The sequence below is a fragment of the Zootoca vivipara genome, chromosome 11 (genome assembly GCF_965207765.1).
Source record: "Zootoca vivipara chromosome 11, rZooViv2.hap1.1, whole genome shotgun sequence".
In the NCBI taxonomy this organism is placed as follows: Eukaryota; Metazoa; Chordata; class Lepidosauria; order Squamata; family Lacertidae; genus Zootoca; species Zootoca vivipara.
Genome location: NC_142594.1, coordinates 39881200 through 39903675, shown reverse-complemented (window position 1 = coordinate 39903675; position 22476 = coordinate 39881200). Strand labels below are relative to the sequence as shown.

Here is a 22476-nt window from a genome sequence, read left to right as displayed (position 1 = left end):
CAGCCCCAACTCTGCTGAGTCTTCTGTAAGTTTGCTCCCCAAATTTGTGCCGTAGGCCTGTGTCCCAAGTCCTTTAAGTATGTAGCAATGACATACTGCCATACAAACCCCATACAGTTTCTGGCGCCAGGTTGCAACTCAGAATGGGCTGCACATTTTCCAGCAATGACTACACACTGAGTGGTCATGCTTTAATCCGATACACGTAATTACTGGGGAGGTGAAGGTGATACATTGACTTGTAAACATAAAACATGGGTGGATCTCAGAGAGCTTCCTGCTGCTCTCCCCCCTCCCAAGATGATTTGCAAGTGTTACTCTGTTCTCTTAGTGGATGTTATTTATATGAGCTTCCAACCGGGTATAAAATTTCCTGACATGAGATCATCCCTCTAGCGAGGAAAATGTTTAATCCATTTCACTTTTCTTCAGTCACAGCTATTGTTATACAATGATGCAAGACAGTGTTGCAGAGTATGGAAAGTTTGGACACATCCCTGTAGAAGCAGAATTTTGTACTGCACTGCAGAAACTGTTTCAAAGAGGTCATAGGTGAGGATCAACATAGAGAGTATTTGTCCAAGAACAGAAACATGCAGCACGCTTACAGAATAATTGCAAATTGTTAATGCCAGATGTGTTGAAAGCACACAGCCTCTCTACTTTGACTTATACATATGCATCTTCCTTTTGGGGGGGGGAACCGATACTCATTCCCCAAATCCTTGTCAGTCTTCAGCAATATATTTACTTCCAAGGAGAATTATTCTCTGCCAAACAAAAACAAATTGCCCTCCATCCAGTTCCAAACACAACCCCCCAGGGTAGAGGGGCAGAAATTCATCCTGCAAATATGTTTGTGTGAGAGAGACTCCCGAACCTTACATCTACAAAATAAAACCATATCTTGCTGAGTCACTTCTAAGACTGCAGTTCCTTTTTAAAAGGAGAGACAAAGACAGTACAACACCTGGCAAAGGTAATTAAACGAAGACATTCTGGATATTTTTATAAGGGGTCTTTTAGATAAGAAAACATCCTGATTACAACTACTCTGGTCATTACACAACATGGAACAGCCAACCATGGTGTTGATGTAACATGATCGCTGGCAGTATCACTGGAAAATACTGAATGCAATTCCTCTAGATGAGTCAACAAGAGTGAATTGAAGATATGGGGTTGGCTTGGATACTCCCCCCGCCAAAGCGCCACATCCTGTGCATAAGCACTGCTATTATGTACTACGCAAGCAATCTACTGGCTTTTTGTGGTTGTTGTTGTTGCCTATAAACAGAGCATAAAGGACACACAGATCCTCTATGCTTCAGATCTGATTTTGGTTTTGTGTCATTTATTTTCTGAGTATTGATATCCTAATATTCTATTCAATATAAAAAAATAAAAAATAATGATGCTAAACTCTGTACCGATCAGTCCACAAAACATTGTGGTAGTCTACTTTACATGCTAAAATCATTTTTAGGGCTAGCTTTTCTTAAAAGCAAGGGCCAAAACAGCTTAGAGCTGTTGCTTTTCTACAATTCAGTGGTGTGTGTGCATGTGTAATGAAATCAGTAAATAAAACCCGGAGAGTGAGGATATACTTTAAATTTTCCAGAATGTTCCTGGTTTTCTCCCTGGCATCTTTAACTGGGGCTGGAAAAGACTCCTGCGTAAAATCCTGAACAGCCACGTCGAAATCGGTGTAAATATTACTGACCAAATTGGACCAATGACCTGATTTGGTATAGGAAAGCTTTCTAAGTTGCTAAAATGATTTTATGCATTACTTGCTTCAAATGAGAAAGGCACACGAAAACCAAAACATTGACCATTTAACAGCATCTTCTATATTAAGTTGTAAACAAGCAGACTTACTCTATAAAGGCCTGTCTGATCATACGCCAGCAGCATTACAACCAGTGTGAAGATACCGTGTTTCTCCTAAAATAAGACGTGCCTCTAAAATAAGCCATGGCACGATCTTTTAAAGCCAAAAAAAAATAAGACATCCCCCAAAAATAAGACGTGTTTGGGGTACGTTCGCGGGACCCTCCTGGGCAGGAGGAAATGCTGTGAGGCCGTAGCAGGAGACCCGGGAACTCCCCTGCGGAAGAATCGGGCACGCGCGCAAAAAACAAGTAAGCGGCGGCTGATCCTTCTGGCCCCGATGCCGTCCGACGCCACAAAGGAGCCTCAAATGAAAGGGGGAGCGTGAGCGCTCCAACGCAGCCGTTGCTGGAGTTAGCCCCCAGGCGTCTCCAACCGAGAAGAAGCTCCGCAGAAAGCCCCCTCGGAGGTCAGAGAAAAGGCAGCTTCGTTGCTGAAGCCGCACACACCGCCGCTCTCCAGCTGATCGGCGGGGAAGCGCCCGCCCAGGCGATGTAGGGGCGGACTCCAAGCACAGCTTCCTGAGCGCTCACGGCTTCTCGAGCACTGGCGGGGTGGCCGCGCAGGCAGGGGACTCCCAGCAGCTCGGAGCTGCTGCTGAAGAGAGCGCACACGCCGCACAAAAACAGCACCCCACGTTTTTGTGCGGCGTGTGCGCTCTCTTTAGCAGCAGCTCCGAGCTGCTGGGAGTCCCCTGCCTGCGCGGCCACCCCGCCAGTGCTCGAGAAGCCGTGAGCGCTCGCGGCACCGTGCTCTTGCTCCACGGATGCCTGTAAAAAAAAACGCTGCAAAAACAAAACAAATGGAAGAGAGGTGAAGGTAAGGGCTGGTGGAGGAAGGAGAGAGAACTAAAAGGGGAGAGGGAATCGTCCAGTGACCAATGATCTGAATGCTTCAGGTGCCGGGGCAAAGCCCCAGCCGCGCCGCACCGTGTGAAGCCCAGGGACCTGGCAGCGGGCGGCGCGCGAAGCTGCAGGACCCGGCAGGACCCGGCAGCAGCCTCAGCCGTGCCGCATGAAGCCCTGGGACCCAGCAGCAGGCTCACCGGGTGGCGCAAGAAAGCCCCGTACTTAATAATGCTGTACCATGCTTACCGGTAATAAAAAAAAAAGACATCCCCCGAAAATAAGCCGTGATGTGTTTTTTTAGAGGAAAAATAAATATAAGACGTGTCTTATTTTAGGAGAAACACGGTACTAATCAGGACTCTGGTCTGTATGGGCAGTCACCCACATTTTTTTAAGTTAATACCAATGGACACTGCTTCACAAATGCAAGGAAATGCATCCAGCTAGTATGAACTGATCCCTAATTGATACCACCTACCATCTGACTCAGGGTTTGAATGATGCACTTCAATGGTCTTGAACTGTTGCACAAATGCAACTCTTTCAACGTGCTTTACACCTGATCCTATCTGCTTTATCTTTAGCATATCAGACCAAGTTATCAGGTCATTAGTCAATGTTAGCCACACAAAAGCCTGCTTTCCATGCTCCCCTCCCCGAAATTCCCCTGAAGTGTGTGGCAAACTAAAGGGGGGAAAAGACGAATATGAAGAAATGTATTATTTGCAATAGTTTCTTTCTTTCTTATAAATATGTCAATACAACCAAGAATTAACAAAAAAACCAACAATGGAAAAATGCATACACTGATAGCAATATTAATACACTGATAGCAATATTACTATAAAGTATTGTATAGTATTGACCTTGTTGTTCTAGATACAATGGAAGAAGAGCAATATATTTCTAATTTATGAGCTATTAAGAGGGATCTGTTAACCCCATGTTCTGGTGCCTGCAAAATGAAATTCCACATTTAATGAAAATGCAAGTGAAGAGTGATTTCAGTCCAGTGAATGTCTATTGGGCCCCATCTACTGGGAGGTTGGGCTGTGTGTCTCTCTCTTTCTCTCTCCCCCAGGCGGATGCTCAGTTTGCCATCCAGCAAATTCTGTCCCCAGACTCCATTCCCAGCTGCTTACCTAATAAGGCAATGTGCAAGTTGACTGGCTGGCTTATAGGTCATGTAGTGTTTACCTTTCAAGCAACTGACAGCCTACCTTTTGGCAGACAGAGGGTGCTCAGCTATCCTCTCCCAATTGCTGCAGAAAGTTTTCTATCCAGTCATAGGAAATCTTTAGATCAACAACATACGGTGGGGGTGAGGGAAGAAAAGGATGCACTGTCAAAAAATATCATGGAGCAATATGAACTGGGCAAGAGGATGGATCACATTTGTAAACACCAGATCACATTGTATGTCATATTAAAAGATACAATAAAATGCTTTCCTGCATGTCAAAGTATTTCCACTTTTAAAAACTTGATTAATAGTGAATTAGATAGGTGCGTCTATGGACTTTATAAATTCTTAGTTCAAAGTGCATGATGTAAAAGGCAATCAGAAGCAACAATTACATAGAATAGCAGTGTTAAATCTTTTCTAAAGAATTTATTTTCTTACATTTATACCCTGCCTGTCTTTCACCATGGAGCCCACAGTGGCATGTATGTGGCTCCCAGGTGGTCTCCCATCTACTGACCAGCCCCTGCTTAGCTTCAGCAAGGTGGTGGCCTCATGTGCTTTCAGACCATTCCAGTTTTCCCATTTCTGGGAATTTCAAACCTAGACAGCATCTTAAAAAGCAGAGACATCACCTTGCCGACAAAGGTCCGTATAGTTAAAGCTATGGTTTCCCCAGTAGTGATGTATGGAAGTGAGAGCTGGACCATAAAGAAGGCTGATCGCCAAAGAATTGATGCTTTTGAATTGTGGTGATGGAGGAGACTCTTGAGAGTCCCATGGACTGCAAGAAGATCAAACCTATTCATTCTGAAGGAAATCAGCCCTGAGTGCTCACTGGAAGGACAGATCCTGAAGCTGAGGCTCCAATACTTTGGCCACCTCATGAGAAGAGAAGACTCCCTGGAAAAGACCCTGATGTTGGGAAAGATTGAGGGCACTAGGAGAAGGGGACAACAGAGGACGAGATGGTTGGACAGTGTTCTCGAAGCTACCAACATGAGTCTGTCCAAACTGCGGGAGGCAGTGGAAGACAGGAGTGCCTGGCGTGCTCTGGTCCATGGGGTCACGAAGTGTCAGACACGACTAAATGACTAAACAACAACAATTCTACATTTCTAATTTCTGTTTAAAGCAGCTCAGAGGATACGTGTCGGGAACATGCAAAACACATTCAAAGATGTATGAACATTCTGCAGTCACCAGAAACCCACCAGTAGTACTACTAGACTTTTTGCAGTCCAAGATGGCAAGAGGGGCTTTGGCCCACTTGAGGCAGAAGTCGACTGATAGTCGTCTATGCCTGGCTCTACTACTTTACTTAATCAGGGAAGACTGTCCTTTCAGGGCAAACATCATACAATAGGATTACAGCAAGCCCCACACCGAAGTACAATGTTACTGAATTAAGAACTTAACAATATGGGTTGGTGTCACTCTGCCACTTTAATGGTTTAGATTCTCTGTGCCTCCAGATTCAGTCCTCAGGTCACCCAGAATTTGACTGCTCCCAAAGTCATTTTAAATTTGCTAGCTGCTGTCATCCCCAGGATTACTAATGAAGCATCTATGCAAGATCAGCAGTGAGAACACTCATTATATTTAGGATAGAGTAATGGCAAAAACAGTTCACCCTCCTCTGCCAGACTTGTGACTGAGGTAGCTTACTATATTGGTCAGGAGCCTGTCCAAGCTCTCGTTGTTAAGAAACAGGCCCACACTTCTTCACCCACCTTCCCCATAATCAGCTTCTCTCCTTTCCTTTAGGGAGCAACTGATCCCCCTCGTGCTGTTGCTACCATGTTTCAGTAGTCCTCAGCACGTCATTTTGTTCTTAATTAAGGTACTAATAGGTATGGGGTAGGAAACACACCCTGGCTCCTTGGCAAATCACAGGATGATAAACTCTGCCACTTCTATGGGAGATCGAGCAAAGCTGCTGATTCATATGCCCACAAAATATTCCTAACAGACCTGGGACCTCATCTGATGGCCAGGAGAAGCTTTGGCTGGAATATCAAGAACCTCATGAACCCTTCTTATCTCTCCTGAAGAGGCTAGGCTGCAGCTCAAGCAAAGCGACACAAGAGCAGCAGAATCACATGGACCAGCTCTTGTTAAACCGTACCACTTCAGAAGGCTTGTGGCCAAAACATGTTTACATGCTCACCTTCCATGTACCATTCACACACACACATATATATTCTTAATGGATAGGGGAAGATGCAGGCTAACTTCGTTGCACTTTGGTCCCATTTAAGTCAATGCGAATAGGCTAGCCATGAGATCAGGCCCAATGATTTCAAGGGGGGGGCGAGAGATTAGGATAATGTCAGATGTTCCCTATTTCAAAAGAGCTGCTTCAAATTTCAGTTGCTTTGGGCTTAACCAGAGTCTGTAAGTTGGGCAAAAATGTCATCCCGCAATCGTAGCCATCAGGTTTACCATTTGACTTTTCATTAGCAGCAAGTCTTAAATCCATAAATTAGTCCTGTTTGGACTTAAGCTTTGAAATAAGATAGTGCCCCTTATGTAGAGATTTAAAAATGCAATCATCAAACTGCAATGGAAGCTGCATAATGTAAGGTGACTGCATGTCCTTTGCTTCTAATGAAGTTCATGCTCATCCCATCACTGTTAGGGCTGGCTGGCTTATGAATAGAATGTGCTGTTGAGAAAAGGGTCTGCAAACCTCCCTCTTATCATTTACTCTCAACCTTATTCCAAGAGTTCAGTGCAGATATTTCAAACCTACTAAATAGATGTTTTGGACTACAATTCCCATCATCCCTGACCACTGGTCCTCTTACCTAGGGATCATGGGAGTTGTAGGCCAAAACATCTGGAGAGCCGCAGTTTGGGGATGCCTGGTTAAGAATGTACAATCCACTTGCAATTACATGAGCTGCTGCATTCTGCTTAATCGTGTGCTCTTGACTGGTAGCAACTTTCCAGGATGACAAAGGTCCTCTTCATTTCCACTGACACAGTATCTTTTAAGTTTAACTGATTAGGTCAGAGGCTGAATGTAGAACCTCATAAATGCAATTCCTTGCATGAAAAGGGAGGGCCTTCTCCATCACCCTCAGCCCTCTGACTGCCCCTGGTCTCAAATGTGACTAAAATGCAACATTTTAAATAGCAAGCTCCTAAGAGCAAAGGTCCATCTTTCATTTTGGGTGTTAATAGAAGCAACTAAACAACCTCATTTAGTTGTAATTTTTTATGCTAGTCTTTAGGAGTCTGGTTCTTGAGCAGGACATACAGTCATGGGAAAAAGAAAGTACACCCTCTTTGAATTCTGTGGTTTTACATAATAACAATCTGCTCCTTAATAGGTCTTAAAATTAGGTAAATACAACCTCAGATGAATAACAACACATGACATATTACTGCGCCATGATTTACTTAACAAAAATAAAGGCAAAAAGGAGAAGTCATGTGTGAAAAGCTAAGTATACCCTTACTGCTTCCATAGGAATTAATATGCTAAGTAGCAGATAGGTGCTGCTAATGAAATACCCTTGCTTAATTGATCATCAGCAATTGCATCCACCTCTATAAAAGTGAAGTTTTAGCAGTTTCCTGGTCTGAAGCATTCAGGTGTTTTTAAATACAAAACCAAGGATGCAAATGAAAAAAAAGAAATCAAATATTCACAAACATATTAACCAGAAGGTTGGTGGTTTGATCCCACCCAGAGATGGTTGTGGGTAGGATTCTTGCATTGCAGGGGGTTGGACTAGATGGCCCTCGGGGTCCCTTCCAACTATACGGTTCTATGATTCTATGTATAAATATCACACACAACTGTGAAATACAGACAGAATGGGAAAACGGGCACCCATTCATCCTCAACCTGGTTTAAGGCATATTTCAGGGGTCAGCAAACTTTTTCAGCAGGGGGCCGGTCCACTGTCCCTCAGACCTTGTGGGGGGCCAGACTATATTTTGAATGAATGAATGAATTCTCATGCCCCACAAATAACCCAGAGATGCATTTTAAATAAAAGGACACATTCTACTCATGTAAAAACACCAGACAGGCCCCACAAACAACCCAGAGATGCATTTTTTTTTAAAAGGACACATTCTACTCATGTAAAAACTTGCTGATTCCCGGACCATCCACGGGCTGGATTTAGAAGGCAATTGGGCCGCATCCGGCCCCTGGGCCTTGGCTTGGGGACCCTGGCATATTTATTCAAATCTGTGTCCCCTTGTACAAGGCTATGTCCCCACATATATAGCCAATCTCCAAGGGCCATCCTTTACTTGACTCTACAATGCTTAATTGGGCTTTGTGGCTCTGTGGGTTAAACCACAGAGTCTAGGGCTTGCTGATCAGAAGGTCGGCGGTTCGAATCCCTGCAACGGGGTGAGCTCCCGTTGCTCGGTCCCAGCTCCTGCCAACCTAGCAGTTCGAAAGCATCTCAAAGTGCAAGTAGATAAATAGGGACCGCTCCGGCGGGAAGGTAAACGGCGTTTCCGTGCGCTGCTCTGGTTCGCCAGAAGCAGCTTTGTCATGCTGGCCACATGACCCGGAAGCTGTCTGCGGACAAACGCCGGCTCCCTAGGCCTATAGAGCGAGATGAGCGCCGCAACCCCAGAGTCGGACACGACTGGACCTGATGGTCAGGGGCCCCTTTACCTTTACCTTTACAATATATTTGGCTTGAGCAAAGAAACAAGCTCTTCCCATTAGCTGAAGTAATTTGAAACAGACTTTCCTGTTGTGTAAATGCAAATACTCACACAATGAGACAGTTTGAGCCAATTAATTTAGGAATACAGATCAAAAGAAGATTTGCAAGTCTAAAATGCCTTTGCAACACTGCAAGGCCAGAGCAACAAACCCCAGCAAAAAGTATTTGGTAGCAGAGACTGTTGTTCCCATTCCTAGTCGCATCCTTGCTTTTCAAACATGTTGGTCTTTGGAATATCTTTTTGGGCCAAAAACAGCGGAACTCTAAGCACAGCACATGACACACAGCCACGAAAACTCATTCATGTCAAGAATTTACGCTGGCATAGTGCAATCAACTAGCAGCCAGGCATATCCTATGAAGAGGAACAAAGAAAACAAAGTTGAACAAACATACGGTAGATTTTAGAGAAAAAAGGAGGGATGAGAAATGATAGAAGTTTTTTTGTGTGTGTGTGTTCAGTGATACCAAAGAGGTTTCTAAAGGGTGGGCTGTATAAATTTATAATAAATTATCAGGGGACAAACCACAATTCAGTGACAGAACCTATATTTTGCATGAAGAAGAATCCCAGTTCAATCCCTGGCTTCCCTGTCTAAAAAGATTGGGTAGTAGATGATGGAAGCAGACTCCTACCCAAGGAACTCGGACAGCCAGCTCCTGTCAACCTAGCAGTTTGAAAGCACGTCAAAGTGCAAGTAGATCAATAGGTACCGTTATAGCGGGAAGGCAAACCGTGTTTCCGTGTGCTGCTCTGGTTCGCCGGAAGTGGCTTTGTCATGCTGGCCACATGACCTGGAAGCTGTACGCCAGCTCCCTCGGCCAATAATGTGATATGAGCGCCGCAACCCCAGAGTCGGTCACGACTGGACCTAATGGTCAGGGGTCCCTTTACCTTTACCTTAAGGCAGCTTCCTATGTTATTAAGAAAAAAGCCACTGCCAGGAAACCCATATGCAGGTTATAAAAATCAATGCATATCATAGAATAAAAAATAGCTGCAAAGCTACAAATCCAAAATTTGGCATAGCCTCCCACACAAACAAACACCAAATTAACCAAATAAAGTCTACACACATTACAGACTTTATTCAGGTGACCTAGGTGAGTTCTATTAATCACACATGACAATGACATCATTCCTAACCGCAGGCTATTTTCTGAGTAACTCTTAAAACTGATTGAAGTGTGCCTGAGTTGGGAAAACCCCATTTAACATTCTGGGCTCAAGTACCATCATCAGCATGTGGATTATTATAGAGAACCTATTTCTTCTGCTCTTGAAAGTGACTTTCATGACTGAACTCTTATTGGACGGAGCCTGTGAAAGCTCATGATGCAGCAACCTTGAAATTAAGCAAGTATAGTCTCTATGTGGATTGGAGAATGCCTGGGAACTCCAGTTACATAGCCGTGAGTACCATGGAAGAAGGAGAGGGTGGAAATGAAACTAATGACACCCCCTTGGGGCATTTCTTCATTGCAGCTAAGCTCCTGTCCTGGGATACTGCACTCATTAATCCCTAGATCATATTCTGAAAAGTCAACGGTCCATTACAATTAGGACTGTGCTACAAAGAACCCAAAGAATTTCTGGGGAAAGGGAGCTTCTGCATTTTTTTACATAATTAGATCCAGAAAAACTGAGGTGGATGATTGAAGAGGAATGATCTCACTCAAATAATTTTATTGGACAGATGCTTCCATTTCATTCTCATCTTTGGACAATAAAGCCATATTTAAGTGATTTACCATGTGTGCAAATAATCCCATTTGGATTTGGCTTTTCTGCCAAGGCCTATTTCAATTAGTTGTAACTTATCAAGAGGAATGCAATAATAAACTCCATGGGACTCTTTGAGTAGGTGACATGCCAAGACTTTCATGTAGCATATGGCTGCCCCAACAGCCTAAAATCCTCATCATTCTAGGGTCAGAAATGGAGCACTGGCTGAGTCCCTAAGATCCTGAAGTTCTCATGCTCTAACTTCACTCCACAACCCGTGTGTGTGTGTGTGTGTGTGTGTGTGTAAACGTATTCACAGCCCATTTATGTATTTCTTTTGCCCCAGACAATTATTCAAAAAGAAACACAGCAGTCAAATTTATTGTTCTCAAATGTTTTTGCTTCCAAAGCTCCAATATTTCAGAAGCTTCTTATTCAGCAAGATATATACCAATTTACCCCATGATACATGCATGTACTTGAAGTGTAGAATGATCTGATTTGTCAGCCAAAATTCAAGGGGGCAGGTGCTCCAGCACACCAGCATCTTGCTTCTTCCCTCTCAAACTTTACTTCTCGGGAGGCCTCCAAATTCCCCCGACCCCAAACTCCCCTGTGTTCAAATACTAGTTTGGAGATCTGACACAAGTCTTTTTAAAGAGGGTAATTGCAGGTGGGGAAACAGAGCTATTTTCACCAGCAGGATTCCCACCCACCCCTTAGACATCTCTTTGCCAAAATCCTTATGCTGCTTTTAAAACTCTAGAAAGTGTATATTTACCCATCTGAATGTTAGTCAGAAGTTTATAGTTTTAAATCCCTTGCTTTCTGAGCTCTCTTAATGTTCAATACAATTAGTTTAGTTATGCTTGTAAACTTTTGAGAGAGAAGCTGTACTTGTTTACATATCAGAAAATGTCAACAGCAAAGCGTGCTTTTGCACAACGTCTGTTCTAAACAGGAGGCAGCATTTTAACCACTTCGAAACTCATTAAAGAAATGAGTGACAGTGTTGCGTCACAGTAATTTAAACCCCCCACCACAGTTGAATACATGAATCTGAATTATGCTACGTCATCTCCTTTATCTACCTAGCCAGCTATGGTCTACAACAGCAACCAGCAGAAGTCTCAGGCTAATTGCTACACAATTTTTGAAGAGTAGGTGCAGAAATGTCTTAAGACACCTTATTATATCCATCTGTACTAGTGTAGCTGACAGTGTGGCTTCCACAGTTGTTTTCACGCAGGTTCAGGTTTGTCTAAAAAGCAAACAAGGCTGGTATCAGCTCTTTGAATCTACTAGAGCGCAGCTATTCTAGCAGGGCCTGCCTGCTGATGGCTGCACTGGGTGCCCTTCAAATAAATGTTCTGCCCCAGTACTCTGGCCAGCACCAGGCAGCTGGATCTAGCCACACTTTTTAATTTCTCACAATTCTAGGTCTCTGAAGTGGAATCACTGTCACATTCTGGGAAACGGAAAAGGTGGCTACATTCAGCCATCTAGTCGAGAACCAGCTCACTTCTCCAGAGCCCACTAGCAGCTGAAGCGATCTATCAGTCCCCCCAAATCTTGGAGGCAGCCCTGGGGTTGAGGGGGGGGGGGCTAAAATATCTTTTCAGGAAGCATAGTTTATCCTGACAGGTACTCTTGTGGGACTAGGCATGCAGGCATTGGGCAGACAGGTAGCATTAATATGAAGGAGGTTGAATCTCTCTCAGGAAGCTTCTAAGTGCAGAAAACAATACAGCCTGGAAAAAACCTGAAAAGATTAAAACAAACAAAACAAAAACTTTGTTGCTCAAATCATGAGGAACAATGGCTTCGCTCTCACACATGCAACAAATGACCTACATCTAACTTGTACCACTTTAGGCTGAAGATGTAAACTCATATGACACACTGTGTGTGTACATACTGCACGTACACGTACACACACACACACACACCACAGTGTCATATGAGCTTGCATCTGCAGCCCAAAGTGGTTCAAGTGAGATTTGCGTCATTATCTCTTGCATGTGTGAGAATGAAGCTATAGTTCTTTGTGGTTTCAGCAGCAAAGTTTTTGTTTTGTCTGTTTCAGTCTTTTGGGGTTTCTCAGGCCAAACGACTAAACAACAGCAACAGGCTGTTTTATCTTTGCATTTAGGAGCTTCATGAGAGATATATGACCTCCATGACATTACGCTAGCCTGGCTACACACACACACACACCCCTTCACTTAGAAAGCTAACATGGGAAAGAGGCACTTAGAAAACTAGCGCGTCAAGGAAAAGTTTGTTTATGAAAAGTAGCAATATACCATGCTCATGGGGTATCATGCATTTGAATAAACCCCAACATTAAAATTTCCTTGCACATGCAAATCTACCACATTGCTCAGTCCTCAGTATAATCTGTACCAAATGTAGGCAGCTTGGACACATCCAAGATGTGTGATGTGGAGTCAAGAATGTGGAGTGTGGTGGAGTCTCCTTCTTTGGAGGTCTTTAAGCAGAGGCTTGACAGGCATATGTCAAGAATGCTTTGATGGTGTTTCCTGCTCGTCAGGGGGTTGGACTGGATGGCCCTTGTGGTCTCTTCCAACTCTATGATTCTATGAAAAATGAAAATGGGCCCAGACATAGGCTTTTCATTCAAATGTATGCCAGCTTTCTTGCTTAGGAGCCAAGCCTTTCTTATCACTAGAGAAGCTCTAGAATATGAACGTTCTCTTCAACATTCAGCACTTAAAATGCCATTTCAAAGAATGCAATTTCAGTGTTGTAGCAAAGGCCATCTCAAGGACTACAAAAATGGGCTCTTCAGCTATATACAGAAGACTGCCTTTTGAAACTTTCAAAATTTCTTGGTTTTGTAATTTACATAAGAACCACCGCTGAGCTTACAACTGGAAAATCACCTCCATTCAGCTCACAAATTGAGGTCCTTTCCCTGCGCAACTCCTTACACTCCAGATGGTTAATGGAACTCTTTTTAGCTGTGCCTTTATTAGGAAACAAGTAAGAGCCATCTGTGCGCCTAGCTGTTTTCATAAATGAGTACTGGCCACAAGCAAGAGGGCAATGGCTTGGCAAAATGAATGAAATCTTCAATTGGCGTCAAGAGCACAGCCATGTGCTTCTGCTTCCCATAATATACAAAACGGACATGTTTTGCTTTAAACATAAGCACATTATCCTCCAATTTTGTAGAAAAGAGAGCAGAGCAAAACAAGTCTCTGCACTTATCATAAAAACAGCTTGACCTGGGAAATATGGCGGCTTGCCCATTGCAATGTTCCAAGCAGCCAAGAAGAAGAAAAATAATCATCCAGTGGTCAGGCTGAATTAAGAGATTAATTAAGATACTGTTATTCAGCTGACTGCCCTTGCTTACTCTCTGAAATCCCTCTCAATCAAGGAATTCTTTTTCCCCACCAAGGCTTTTGGGGAGCACCCCAGGGACCTTTCTAGACCCCACCCCACCCCCATTTATGTGGCAGTTACTTTCTTGTTGTGTGGGATGCTCATGTCTCACCTCCTCGTGCTACGGTAGCATGGGACCAGAGTGCTTTGCACAATTCAGATTGATTTAAAGACGAAAATAACAGAAATATCTGTACAATATGTTTTAAAACAATGTGAAAGCAACAGAAAATCAGCCTTAAGCCTAGGGAACTCATTTCTTCATAAATACTTCTTATTCTTTGGAAAATAGGAAGCTGGCTTATGACCAATTTGGTCTATCCAGCACAGTACTCTCTACACCAGGGGTCAGCAAACTTTTTCAGCAGGGGGCCAGTCCACTGTCCCTCAAATCTTGTGGGGGGCTGGACTATTTTTTTGGGAAGGGGGTGAATTCCTATGCCCCACAAATAACCCAGAGATGCATTTTAAACAAAAGCACACATTCTACTCATGTAAAAACACACTGATTCCCGGACCGTCCGCAGGCCAGATTTAGGTGATTGGGCCGGATCTGGCCCCCAGGCCTTAGTTTGCTCTACACTGACTGGCTGCAGCTCTCCCAGGCCTCTCCTAGCCCTTCCTGGAGATGCCAGGGATTGAACCAAGGACCTTCAACACACAGAGCAGCAGCTCTATCACTGAGCTATGGCACTTCCTCTACATGTCTGTGCCTGACACTGGGGATATTTCTACAATCTCTTTGCAAAGTCAGGCTAAGCTACCCAAATGAAAGACAATGTGGAACAATTTGTCAGAGATGCAGTCCAGGAAAGGGAACAGGTAGTAAGATTGGTGCTGTGGAGAAATCAGAAAAGGCTTGCAGAGATAAGAAAGCAAATGGGAACAGGCAGAGGCAGCAAACCAAGAAATGGAACTCATGAGAAGGGTGGCAAGGAATAAAACAGTTCCTTTCTGCAATTGTTTTGCAAAACTGACCCCTGCCTTTTTAAACTCCAGTTGGAAATCTAGATTGTAGAATTTAGGTGATGGGGTTCTGCGCATACACAATTTCCTTAAAAAACATTAAAATTTGTGAGATATATGTATATCCCACACACAATTTTGATGTTTCCCTTGATGTGAACAGGAAGTCAGAAAAAGGCTATAGTCCAAAGAAGTTTAGGCAGGAACACAAAGCAACTCACCACTGAAAACCTTGGGGGCAAGAAGGAAGGTCTTTAGCAGTGGGTTGCAATTTGCCCCCCAGCAAGCACTTTCACGATGGTGCCTTTTTCCATCTCCCCACTGATCTGCACCATTTTACAAACAAACAAAACAAAGAAGGCAAACCTATTGCAGACTTAATGTGGATATTGACTAGCATGCTTTTAGACTCATGAATCATGTGTACAAAAAAATAAATGCACTATAAAAGCATTTTTAAATGACATTTCATGCTTTATGCCTTGGTGGTCCTCTTACAAGCTAACTTTTGACAAAGGCCAAACAAAACAAAATTTGTCTCAACAATGGATGTTTGAAGACTGTTCTTTATAACAGCAAATGCAGATGTCTGCACAGATGTTTTGTTCAACCAAATGCCATTCTGGCCAACTTTACTTCTGGGATGGTTTTCTTTGCAAGAGGTTCTCTGGGCAAGTTAGAGTACAGTACATACCCCACAAGTGTCCCAGAAAAAAACAGGACATCCCTTTTTCCCCACCAGAGCAAGGTGGTAATTTTGGGCACTGTGATATTGCATAATTTTGCGCCAAGACCTCACCCTGGATAAAGCACATCTTTGGGGCGCTGTGGTTTTGTGCGGGTCACATGACTTCCGTGGAAGCACAGCTGGGAAGACACAGAACCTAGTTCTGGGACTCAACATGTTGGAGGGTAAGAGAGTATAAAATAAGCAGTAAATCTTCTCTGACAGACAATTTAACATCTGCTATGTGTCCTAATCATGCAGAGACACTGATCAGCTGCTCCCAGCTAGATTTTAACTGGATAGCAGCAGCAGAAACCATTATTTTGTAAGTGTGACAAATGCTGTATTTGCTTAATTAATCAGAGGGAATTGTGAATTTTTGTGTCCATGTCTCAGTGCCCTCTACCCACAGTGGCTAAAACCTTAACTACTTGGAATGTTAAATCTAAACACAACCTTTAGTCTAAAGAAACATTTTGGATTGCTTTAAATTTTTGTAGGGCTTACCTCTCCAAACCACAATGTCACTTTTTTCCTACTCTCTCTTTTAACTGCACAGACTACTGAAGCAACTTAATCTGTGTTTATAATGTGTCTTAAATTACTCACTCTAGAAGAAGAAAATGGGACAGTCAGTTGCTCAGATTCCTTCCAATCTCAGAGCCAATGATTGCTTCAGTTTGCTTCGAAAGGTAATTTACGCCACATGTAAAATAAGCTTTCTGAGTATCAGGCAGCATTCAGTTTTGTTCTCTTTTGAATCTCTCACACATAACTGCTTCCTCCTTTCCTACTAACTGTTTTAATTCACTGCTTAAACCGGGAGTTGCAACAAACTTCTATCAAACTCAAGCTTGAGTTTCCTCTCAAATGAGAGACAACCACAACAACATTTCATACTGCCAAGAGCTGGTAGTGCAAATGATCAATCACAGTGCAAAAGGTGACTTTCCAGACACAGATCCACCAGCCATGACAGGTGTGTGACAGTTATCTCTCTTTTGACATTCCAGGCAGGTGGCAAAACCCAGGATGTTTACTGAGACCCTAGTACAATAGCCTGCTTTACATGGCTGGAGGAGAGAGTTCAGCTGGGCTGGTGACAAGCAGACCAAGCCTTGCTCCAGCATTTATGAAAGGAAAGCTCCTCACGAACACTCCTATAAATATTATATGAAGAAAATGAAATGTTCCTTAACAGATCAGCTTTTTACTCCCCCTATATCCTGCCCCCACCCCAAAAGGGTGCACACAAGCTGAGCTAGCAGGGAGATAAATCAGATACACTTTTGCTAAAGGTAATAAAACACTGCAAAATTCTCAAGATGTATAGACTGGTGATCTTCCCATCTCGGTTAGGTTGAAGATCGAAATACAGGAAGCTTTTTTTCCCTGTTGATAACACCATTACACTATTTTGTTTGTCTGCCTGACAATACAGCACTACATGCTCCTACACTGCGAGATGGTTCATTAATTAAATAATGATGCAAACAGGGCAAGTTGTGTTGCTTCCTGCCCACTTCTGCTGTAATACTCAACTGTGCAAAATCTCATGAAGCAGATGCTACAGATGCTACAAACCAGCCCACAACCTGCCAGCTACTGCAACTAGCTGCCACTGGACCCAAATACACTCTTGGTTTACTTCATGAGTGAACTGGAAGGATAGTCAATTAAGTGCCTTATTTTTTGAAGCACTGACAGCCTAGATTGTAGAGATGGATCATTGGATTTCGTGCACTTACTACCACTGTACACAAGTCACGTGCGACCTAGCTGTTTGATCTTAGCCATTTGTACTTGTCCACAGGTGTGAGTCACCCAATTTCTATCTCCCCACTTCCAAAAGGAATCAAGAAAAATGAGAAACACAGTGGTCACATGCATATTTATACATATAAAAGTCTAGTGCCCATTTTTCTTTGTGCAATTATCAGGCACATTCATTCCTGAGACTGGCTGCTGCACTCCGTGTAGGCTGTCACTCTGTGGACAAACATCCAACCCAACCTTGAGCTTCCCAACAACTTTAAGATACAACAATATTCATGCTCGACTGTGTAATGCTTTTTTTTGTTCACAACTTCTCGTTACTTCTCTAGTCCCTCAGCATTTAAAATGTTCTATAAGTATCTGGTGGGGACCCAGGTGGCGCTGTGGGCTAAACCACTGAGCCTAGGGCTTGCTGATCAGAAGGTCAGCGGTTCGAATCCCTGTGACGGGGTGAGCTCCCGTTGCTCGGTCCCAGCTCCTGCCAACCTAGCAGTTCGAAAGCACATCAAAATGCAAGTAGATAAAAATGAACCGCTACAGAGGGAAGGTAAACGGCGTTTCCATGTGCTGCTCTGGTTTGCCAGAAGCGGCTTTGTCATGCTGGCCACATGACCTGGAAGCTATACGCCGGCTCCCTCGGCCAATAATGCGAGATGAGCACGCAACCCCAGAGTCGGTCACGACTGGACCTAATGGTCAGGGGTCCCTTTACCTTTTACCTTTAAGTATCTGGTAACAGTCTGCTGGTACCATAACAATTCCAGAATCTGTTAAATGGCAAACACATTTTTTTCCCTTCTCATTGATATGGGCAGATCCTCCAATAAATGTACAATGCAGATTTAATCTAACATTATCAGTATTTCACTACTCTGCACCTGATCTTTCCATCTGGGTCACCTGCACAAATTTAACATCAGCAGCTGAAATAAGAGCTCTATATAATGTGCCTCTTAATCCCCCTGCTGGAAGTCAGGATATTTAGCATGCTAATAGGACTAATGTAACCCACTCCTCCAAGCACTTTGCTTATCTACTCCTGTTTCACTCTCTTCCATGTTTCCCCGGTTAAATCAACAGCAGCATTCTCAAGACTAGTCCTTGGAAGCCTTGGCCCCTTCCCCCCCCCCAATTCTTTGCATTTGAAGTCTTAAGCTTCGCTCCATCAATTGTTTTGACATATCCAGGCTGCTCCTCCACATACTCAAAAGCCAGGAGCCAGCACAACTGCAGCGTCTATATAAAGTCTGTGACACGTTATTCTGTGAAGTTCAATAACACAAGCTGTTTTAGTAACATCATGAATAAGTTTTACGTTTCCATCCGTAATCAAAAGATACAAACTGAATAATTCATGTGGCAGCCAAATCATTTCTATTTCCAGAAAACAGCATTAATCCACTGGCTGCTCTACTTTATCAAACAGCAACACAGCAAATGGTACGGCATAATCTGCCTTGTGTTATTTTATGCTCCATCATGGTGGACATCATAGGAGATCCCCCCAACATAGCAAACATTATTGTATTGTAAGATCCACACTTTTAAGAAAGCAGACTGTTTAAATCTATAGTATGATCAACAAATGCAGCATAGCACTTGCTGTACACCGATATTGTACACCAAATGCTATGCTAATATCAGTGTACTGGAAGAAGCAAAGATCACCAGTGTTGAAGCAATGATTCTTCAACATCAACTTCGTTGGACTGGTCATGTTGTGCGGATGCCTGATGATCATCTTCCAAAGCAACTACTCTATTCCAAACTTAAAAATGGAAAGCGTAATGCTGGTGGTCAACAAAAGAGGTTTAAAGACTGTCTCAAGGCAAATCTCAAAAAATGTAGTATAAACACTGACAACTGGGAAACACTGGCCTGCGAGCGCTCCAGTTGGAGAACAGCCTTTACCAAAGGTGTCATGGGCTTTGAAGAAACTCGATCTCAGGACGCAAGGGAGAAACGTGCTAAGAGGAAGGCACGCTTGGCAAATCCACACCGTGATCAACTCCCGCTTGGAAACCAATGTCCCCACTGTGGAAGGACATGTTGGTCCAGAATTGGCCTCCACAGTCACTTACGGACCCATTGTTAAAACCGTGTTTATGGAAGACAATCTTACTCGGCTACGAGTGATCACCAACGAAGAAGAAGAGGCATTTGCTATATCTTCCACCAAACTTCTCTATAATGAATATACAATGCATATAAAATGCTTTTTCTTTACCCACCTAGCTGAGTCCCAAATGTTGATGTATTCCAACCCTCATCATCCCTGGCCATCAGCCATGCGGGTTAAGGCCAGTCAGAGTAGAAATGCAACAACAGCTGGAGGGTCACAGGTTCCACACCCCTCGGCCTTGTTGTTGTTTAGTCGTTTAGTCGTGTCCGACTCTTCGTGACCCCATGGACCACAGCACGCCAGGCACTCCTGTCTTGCACTGCCTCCCGCAGTTTGGTCAAACTCATGTTCGTAGCTTCGAGAACACTGTCCAACCATCTCGTCCTCTGTCGTCCCCTTCTCCTGCTGCCCTCAATCTTTCCCAACATAAGGGTCTTTTCCAAGGATTCTTCTCTTCTCATGAGGTGGCCAAAGTATTGGAGCCTCAGCTTCACAATCTGTCCTTCCAGGGAGCACTCAGGGCTGATTTCCTTAAGAATGGATAGGTTTGATCTTCTAGCAGTCCATGGGACTCTCAAGAGTCTCCTCCAGCACCATAATTCAAAAGCATCAATTCTTCGGCGATCAGCCTTCTTTATGGTCCAGCTCTCACTTCCATACATCACTACTGGGAAAACCATAGCTTTAACTATACGGACCTTTGTCGGCAAGGTGATGTCTCTGCTTTTTAAGATGCTGTCTAGGTTTGTCATTGCTTTTCTCCCAAGAAGCAGGCGTCTTTTAATTTCGTGACTGCTGTCACCATCTGCAGTCTTACAGGTTGTGAAACCACCAGCTCTCATTTGTAGCTGGTGGGACACATAATGTTTACAGCAAAATAAAATAAAAAATCTGCAGGCTTGCTGCCTGAATCACTCTTGGTTATGCCACAGCTTTGGATGAGCAGTCTCCAAATCTCAGGTAGGAATTGTGATTAGTGGCACCCAGGGCAGATGATTCATAGCCAAGGTTTGTATCAACATCTTTGCATCCTGGCCATGAACAGTTAAAGGTATTTCATTTTGTGGGACCCTTATCTTTTGTTGAATGCATACTGTTCTATTTGGAATGGTTTTATTTCACAGTTGTGATAATTAATTGCTTTTATAATTTTATATTGTGTTGCATTGTATATTATATTACGTTTATATTGTTTTAATCCTCCCTGGGACCTTATGGTAAAGAATGTGTAAGAAATCTTGTAAATAAAGAATATTTGCACCAAAATTCTATCCTCTTCATTTTAGACTCAAGCTGCATGACTATTTAACAGAGTAAATACAACATTCAAGTAGGAAAGTGAGCCCTGCAAACTTTTATTTCAGAAAAGATTTAAGCTTGATATTTCTCCATGTTCTATTTTAATTTTTTCTAATATAAAGCTGGGTTGCATTCTTATTTGCTCACAGCAAATTTCAGCTGGAATACATTCTCCTCACTGAAGTTATGAATGAAAACAAAATCTCTCCATCAAACAGCTTTTAAGCACAGCCATGCAATTGTTTTATTTCTTGAAATAGTGTTTTTAAGAAAGCGCTTACCTACTACTTCTGTTAGAGGAAGAAATTATGCCTTTCGGTCTGACAAGAGGGTGGAATCTTTCTCAGGAAGGAAATGTAGAAGCTTAAAGAAAGGTTTCTTCATCACCAGCAATGCTTCTGGAAGATGAGTAGTCAGAGAAATCCTACTACACTGGTACACTCCCAAAGCGGCATCTCATCAATAATTATAATTAACATCAGCTATTAGCAGTTTGTACATATAAAGTTGGCAAATGAGGCAAACGACAATGGAAACTGAATGGAAGAAATGCTCACATTCCTTAATTCTTCCCATTTACTTGGATGGCAAATTCAATCAGCAAAACGGGATAGCAAATAGCAAAACCGGTAGATTAGAAAGATCACGCTATGAAGGATCTTAAATGTGTTGACTTCTTTTAAAGCTTTGGTCCTCCTTATGGCTATGGGAATAAACTGCTACACACATGAGTTTTCCATGTTTGCGGTCCAAAGTTCTTCACAATCAAGCTGTTTCAATAGTAAAATGAATTTTGTTGTGCTTTAATGGCCATGCATCCTGTTTAAGGCAGGGGGAGCCAATGAAATGCACTCCGGAAGTGGGCTGGATCTGATGGGAGTTGGACTCCAGCAACATTGAGAAGGCACCATATAGGTAGCCCCCCCCATCCCAATTTAGGATACAATTTACAGAACACATTCTCTAACGCAGGCATCCCCAAACTTCGGCCCTCCAGATGTTTTGGACTACAATTCCCATCATCCCTGACCACTGGTCCTGTTAGCTAGGGATCATGGGAGTTGTAGGCCAAAACATCTGGAGGGCCGCAGTTTGGGGATGCCTGCTCTAAGTAGTCATTCCTCACAGTAGAGCCCCTTCTGGTATTACTCCGATCCACATGAACACAAGACAGTGCTGGGGTGGCTTATTGCGGGTGGGGTGGGGGGCTCGTGCTTGACAAATTGCTTTTATTTTTCCATGTTTTATGAAGGCATATTAAATAACTGCCACTTCCTATTTCTCTTTGAAGAACTCTTTCGCAGGAGCAAAGATTTCATAACTGCTCTCCACTACCTAAAAGGGCCACCTACACCTTTAAGTCCTGGGAGCACAACACTAACCTATAGCATTTGGCCTATCGGCACCTATATCTTGAATAAGAGTGCTGTATTATATTTGAGGAGATGCACAGATAAAGGGGTTTAAATCACATGCAGCCAAATGGTGCCTCCCAGCTCTGTTGTTAGCCTACAATTCCCATCACCCCTGACCTTTAGGCCATGCTGGTGGGGGCTAACGGGAGTCCAGTATCATCTGGAAAGCCACATGCTCCCCATTGCTGCATTCAGGGTCTTCGGGCTCTTATCTGGGACCTTTCACCAGTTGAAATCTAATGGTGAGGTTACCCAGGACAAGGATCCTTTCAAGAATGGAACCAAGACCCTGAACTCCACTCTCAGAGAAATGTTTGTGCTGTCTCTTCTCTGCCAGCATTTTGCCCACTGTTGGTTTTCTTTTTTGGTAAGTGGTTAGTTTACAGACTGAGGTTTTATATGTG

At 43.3% G+C, this 22476-nt stretch overlaps 1 protein-coding gene across 49 annotated transcripts in view; it reads right to left on the bottom strand.

The window, feature by feature from the left end:
* SVIL (supervillin) overlaps positions 1–22476 on the bottom strand; it is a 154089-nt gene that overhangs the window by 80023 nt on the left and 51590 nt on the right. For 6 of the 49 annotated variants that reach the window (XM_088653374.1, XM_088653381.1, XM_088653389.1 and 3 more), the window contains exon 3: positions 3962–4036. The exons of 38 other annotated variants lie outside the window; for them this stretch is intronic. The gene's annotated coding sequence lies outside the window, so the exon portion shown is untranslated. Of the gene's footprint in view, positions 1–3961; positions 4037–20938; positions 21324–22476 lie in introns of those variants that run through there. 5 more of the 49 variants (XM_088653382.1, XM_088653376.1, XM_088653390.1 and 2 more) reach the window with 3 other exon arrangements.